Source organism: Hippocampus comes, unplaced genomic scaffold (genome assembly GCF_001891065.2).
Source record: "Hippocampus comes isolate QL1 unplaced genomic scaffold, H_comes_QL1_v1.1 scaffold158, whole genome shotgun sequence".
NCBI lineage: Eukaryota > Metazoa > Chordata > Actinopteri > Syngnathiformes > Syngnathidae > Hippocampus > Hippocampus comes.
Window position 1 is genome coordinate 2,421,877 of NW_017805548.1, and position 7,026 is coordinate 2,428,902.

Consider the following 7,026-nt stretch of genomic DNA (forward strand, 5'->3'; position numbering starts at 1 on the left):
GCGACTCTCTTCTCATTCATTCCCGCAGCTTCACTGTGCTTTAAACTGTGTGGACGCTGAGTGTCTGCAGCGCGGACGCTGGGCGTCTCGAGTGTTCAGAGTAGGTTGTCCCAATGTATTGAAACGAGACGAGTCATTGGATAAATTCTGGTTTTGTCCCGCCCATTGGGATGCTCAGCGTCTCTGGGATTCTATGGACAGTGGGCGTTTATAGACTGGCCGGGAAACTCAGCTTTCTGCATGATGATTGGGGGATCTGTCTGAGGCTGAATCTCTTTTTGATTGACAGCGAAATGAGCCAATCACCGATCTTAAGGTGAAGGCTGTGGCGGACACTAGGACCATGCTTCTCACCCAGCAGGCATGTAGAAGGGGGCGTGGTTATGTCAAGGTTTTTTAGCACAAAGTTGTAACTGTTCAGATCCACTTGTTGGCAGTTGGAATAAAGACATATATACAGTCAATCGTGTGTGCTCCTTTTGACTGCCACAAGGCATCCTTTTCATTTTTTTGAAAAGGAACAGAGAGTAGAATTCACGTATAAATAAACGGACACATTTTATGATGTAGGCCGAAATTGAGCTTCCCCTCCTTGACAGACCAGCATCCGCCACTGATACAATGAAACCAAAGACCAAAAATTTGCAAAGGTAAATTTAGCAAGCAGTACAGACACGAGGTGCGGAGACCGTTCACATTGGTCAGTCCCTTAGCCAATCAGGATGCAGAACACAATTCACTGTTTTAAAAAAAGCATGAAAAAAACTGCACTAAAAGAAACAGAGATTCCGCGGAAGGTGAACCGCGTTATAGCGAGGGATTACTGTAGTTGCTGTCTTTGGTTTGACAGCTTGTTTTGGTGCAAACTGCAGTTTAAAATCACCACCAAACAAGTGAACAATGTGGATTTGAAAGGATAGAGGTTGTGATGGTAATGGCTATTAGTAGAACGCGACGTTCAAGAGTTTGGCAACGTTTTGATCTTGTACTGCCAAATAAGGTAAGTAAGTATTGTAGTAATAGTACTCACGGATTTTTTTCTGTGCGTGCCAACTTGCATTTTTCTCATGAATATGTTTTCACTCTTCGGTACGGTGTTTGCTATGCATGCGGGAATTAGCATATAGCAATAATGCCTCCTCCATATTAAGGCATTTGCGTTCGTGGAATGATGAAGCTCATGTCCAGCAAACTAACGAGTTTGCCAACGATGGGCACTTCGTATATTTGAATAATTTATAAAGCACTCATTAAATGATTAATCGATGAGTAGCATTATTTTTTATTTATTTTTACTTTTATTGATGAAAGATCAATAGGTGGGTCTCTGCCATTATTTTTTCCAGTTTAATGACGGAGGTTACGCTGACGTTACTCATCCACTCGATGTCCCTAATGTAGCATTCACTGAAACACCAACACTCCGATTCTGGTTTGGCACAATTTGAAGGAAAGCCTCAAAGATTCATGAAGCTTTGCCCGCCCATCTCTAGCTACTTCTTCCAAGAGTACTTATTGTCACTCCTTGCAGCACCGAGTAGCTCTTTGTCTTTGAAAGCAGTGCTGTGAAACTGAACAGGACTGCTCAAAGCAGTGAGCCCATTACGACGCAAAGATCATGACATGCGGCGTAAAGGGGATGGGCTGCCTGTGTGCAGGCTGACAGCCAGGATTTGGGACAGAGCAGAAGAGAAAGCACAACGCACCAAACGTAGGCTACGCTCGCGGGTCCGACAGTGTGGGATCGGCTCCCACTCATCGACGGTGTGGATGTAAATGGTTGTTTGTCTCTCTATGTGCACTGCGACTGACTGGCAACCAGTTCGGGACGTAGTCTGCGGTCCGCCTGAAGTCAGCTGGGATAGGCTCCAGCAACTCCCCGTGACCCTGTTCAGAATAAGCACCGTTGAAAAGGGATGGATAGATAGTACGTAATATACAGTACTACCTCTGAGACTCGTAATAATAATAATAGTAATACATTTCATTTATAAGCGCCTTTCAAAACACTCAAGGACACTTTACAATCAAAACAAGAAAAATAAAACCACAGATAAATTTATAAATAATAAAATGAAAGATGAATTTAAACTGAATTTAGCTACTCGAAATAGCTGACGCCGGCAACATCGCCGCCGCAAGGAGCACCAGCTGACCCAGCCAGGCCGGCCAACACGCCGTGGTCCGCGAATCGGCCGCCGTTTCTGCCACTGTCTCAGTGTGGCTAGCGGTAGGACGACCAAAGGAGGTGATGCCCCTGGAGCCATTGAGGTGGAAGTAAATGCAAGTATACTTTCTACCAGCAGAGAGCGCAATTGTTCCTCTTGCACGCTGTGATATGTATGGTAGATGTCAAGTAAATAAGACAGCCTTTATTGCAGAAATTATCAAAAAAATTTGGTAAGTGAAATCCTAAAAAATACTTAAGACTTAAGTATGTTAAGTGAAGTATATAGAAACTCTTTCAAATATATATATTTTTAATAAAAAACAAGTACCCCATCCACATTCAAGAAAATCCATGACTTAAAATAAGATAAGATAACCTTTATTTGTCCCACACTGGGGAAATTTGCAGTCTCCAGTAGCACAATAGGGGGGAGGCGGGTGGGGGGAGAACATAATGATGTAAATAATAATAATATTAATAATAATAATAATAAAATAATAATTATGGATGTCTATTTTATTTTCAATAAAAACAAACTTTGTTCTTAAACATCACTGCTAAAATTGTGTTTAGCAGGGCGGGTACTATCTACTGGTTGTAACTATTAAAAACTTGTAATCTAACTTTGTTACTTATAGTCACTAAAGTAACAAAGTACTTTTTCAAGGTAACTGTGGCAACACTGTTCATGTCACAAACAGATTTAGTTCTTATCAGTCGATTCCACACTCTGTCAAAAAGGGTCTAATCTAGGTTTTGGATGGTGCTGTGTATGGTCAGGGCCAAAGTGCTTGAAATTGTGGACAAAATGATGTATTGTGTTGTTTGAGCTCAAACAAATGATTAAAATATGATGTCGTTTGTACAATTTTCACAAAAGTCACTTGTAATATTGGGGCATTTCAAGTGATTACATTTGAAAACACAATTACAATAAGAAAGCACATGAAAAAGTTCAACAGCGCTCATGGTGTACTGCAGGGGTGCCCAATATGTCAATCACAAGGCGTGAAGAGGGGAAACCCCCCGCCAAAACATTTGTGTCTTTTTGATATATTTTGTGTTAGTGCACACTGCACCCATAACATGCTATTAGTCTGACTTGCACAAAAAGTATTTAAAAAATAAAATAAAAAAGAAAGTCACCTTTAACATACAGCACAGTGGATCTGCATCACCAGAAGTTGTTAGCAGTCAGCGGTCTGCAATTGCAGCTTGTGATCAGAACTGTTGCACTATATCTTTTATTGTTGTTATTATTCTCATTCAGAGTTTGTTTCATGTACAATTCACTGAGGGCACAGGCAAAGAATGGCAATCTGGAGTACCGGGAGAAGCATTTTAAAACGGTACACGTGAGCTATGATCCTTAACACGCTGCAAAAGTGCGTCTTATGCCTCTGCGTCAGGCCTCTACTAAGGCAGGTAGTGATTTGCTTTTCACCAACTCACAGACTTTTGTGTCTACTTTATTTTTTTGTGTCGTTCATCTTAGGGCCAGTTACGGCAATTGCTCATCAGCGTGCGTGTGTGCATGTGTGAGTTTGTGCCTGTGTGCGAAACTTGTAGTTTCACTTTGAAAAATGTGCAGGACACTCGCACGACAACATTGACGGAGCCTATAAGACTGGGGACGTAAAATTATTTTCAGTAAGGCCATTATTAGCTGTTGCAGATAAGACTGGCCATCAATCAAACAAAGTCACACCACTGTTTTCTTTCTTTTTTTGTCTTAGTGACAAACAAATCAACATTAGTAGATCACAACGCAAAAATTGCTACAATATAAAATAATAAAAGTAATTTAAAAGTTTATTTTGAGAAATCTGTGCCACAAATGCGGGGGGAAGCACAAGCATCTTGGTAGTCGGGCACAGTCCCCTATGGACCGCCCATGGCAACAGCTGTGACTAAAACATGCTCTTGCTTTGATACCCAAAAACCATAACTTGCAATGACAGTCTGCTGCTAACATATTCTTAGAATCGATAATTGCATCGATTACTCGAATAATCGGTTGCAATTTACTTTGCATCACTGTCTATCTAGGGCGGGGGTCGGCAACACGCGGCTCCAGAGCCGCATGCGGCTCTTTAGCGACATCTAGTGGCGCCCTGGAGCTTTATAAAAAATGTTTGAAAATGGAAAAAGATGTTGATAGTAGGCTAATACAGCTCAAATAGATATAGATACATGTTGCAGCTCCGAAAAAGGAGAGCGGTGGTGTTGGTTTTTTAAAACGTATACTTTATTTATGCTTTTAACAGTCTCGACAAAGAGAGACACGTCTGCTTCCGACTCCGTGCCTTCTCTCTTCTCGTTCGACTCGAGAGGCGTTCAAAGACAGCCTCAGAAAAACGGAAATTAATGATCGCTTCACTGACACTAAGAAAAGCGAAAATAATGCACCAAAACAAAAAATCAAGTGAGGAAATTACAAAATAAATTCTATGGGGGCGTTTGTGAACACACAACAAAGGAATGAATAACATAAACAATTCCGCGACAGTCCAGTCTCCTACGTACATACAGCATGTGTTTCTTTCATTTTAAGTTTTATAGAAGGCTTTTATTTTTTTGCGGCTCCAGACATATTTGTTTTTTGTTTTTTTGTCCTATATGGCTATTTCAACATTTTGGGTTGCCGACCCCTGATCTAGGGTGACTGGTTAGCATGTCTGCCTCACAGTGTGGAGGTTGTCGGTTCGAATCTGTCTCCAGCCTTCCTGTGTGGAGTTTGCATGTTTTCCCCGTGCCTGCGTGTGTTTTCTCTGGGTAGTCTAAATTGTCCCGAGGTGTGAATGTGAGCGAGAATGGTTGTTGTTTGCTACATGTGCCCTGCGATTGCCTGGCAACCAGTTCAGGGTGTACCCCACCTGCTGCTGGAAGACACTTGGGATGCACTCCAGCATGACCGCGATAACCGGATCAGGTAATGGGTAATAATTGTATGTAAGTGTATTGCAAAACCATTTTCCACCCCATCCATCCATTATTCAAACGCTTTTCCTCACGATGGTCATGGTCATGCTGGAGCAGGGGTGCACAATTCCAGTTCTGGAGGGCCGCTATCCTGCATGTTTTCCATCTCTCCTTGTTGCATCAGACCTGATTCAAATGATCAGATCATCAGCAAGCTCTGTGGAAGCTTGATGTTGAACCCGTTCATTTGAATCAGGTGTGTTGCAACAGGGAGAGATGGAAATCATACAGGATAGTGGCCGTCCAGGCCTGGAATTGCCCACCCCTGTGCTGGAGCCTATCCCAGCTGTCCTTGGGCAGTGGGCGGAGTACACCCTGAAATGCTTGCCAGCCAATCGCAGGGCACATATCGACAAATAACCACTCGCACTCACAATCACACCTAGGAACCATTTAGAGTGTTCCATTAAACTACCATGCATGTTTTTGGAAAGTGGGAGGAAACCAAAGTACCGGGAGAAAACCCATGCAGGCACAGGGAGAACATACAAACTCCAGACAGGCAGGCAAGGAGCCTAAAATTCAACCCATGACCTCTGCACTCTGAGGCGGACTTGCTAACCAGTTGACTACCCGAACATCCTATGAAAAATTAGCCATCCATCCATTGTCCGCGTATTCACAAGAGGGTCATGGGTGTCCCGGAGCCAATCCCAGCTGTCTTCAGGCAGTGGGCAGGATACAACCTGAAACTGGTTGCCAGCCAATCTCAGGGAACGCGTAGACAAACAATCATTCACAATCACAATCACACCTAAAGGCAATTTAAAATGATCAATTAACCTGCCATGCATGGTTTGGGAATGTGGGAGGAAACCAAAGTACCGGGATAAAACTCACACAGGCATGAGGAAAACATGCAAACTCCACACAGGAAGGTCAGGGACAGAATCGAACCCCAGATCTCTGCACTGTGAGGTCGATGTTCTAACCAGTCAGCCATCATGGTAACTCATAATAAAGAAAAATAATTACCGTTCCAGAATTAACTCAACTATCCATTTTCTTTGTACAAATGTGGTCTACGTTACTGAATGAACTGTGAGTATTTTAGGAGTGGCTTCAGTAGGAATTATTTTAAGATTCAGCTGCTCTGCCTGCACCAGTTGAATTTATGGACTTGTTCTTGGTGTCCCCCATGTTAATCCCCATCCAAACACACAACCCCCTACTGTGTGTGCCCCTATCAGTCAGCCCATTAGTTCACATCATGTCGCACGCAGCTCTAATGGTGCTCGATTTTCCCCCTCTCTCTCTCTCTCTCTCTCTCTCTCTCTCTCTTCTCCCTCTCTCTTTATCACACACACACACACACACACACACACACACACACACACACACACACACACACACACACACACACACACACACACACACACACACGTGCACATATATCTCCTCAGTACACTCCAAAGTCAGTCATAAGAAAAAAACATAAAAAACAGAACTCAATTAGTGGCCATGTGTGTGACTGTGTGTCTCTCTATGTGTGACAGTATTATAGCTTTGCATATGTGTGTGTGTTTGGCCACCTTTTACCAGGTTTTATGTGTGTTCCCAGACCCACTGATCAAAAACATGCACCCGCATACTGGACAACCCGGTGGTCTGCATGGTCCCGGGTGGTCTCAGAATTTACAACATGCTGGGTTCAAATGTGTGTATGTGTGTGTTCCGGGTGGTGGATTGATGTTTTGTGACTTGTGCAGTTGGACAATTTATATCTCTCTGCAAGGCACAGCCAATCTTTCAGAAGTGGACAAAACAAGTTGATGTTTCTGATTGAATGTTTCATTGACTCAAGAATCACTGAGATCAGGTTTTCAGAGTAACACATAGTACTATTTGTTGGACAGTCACAATTCCAAGATTGG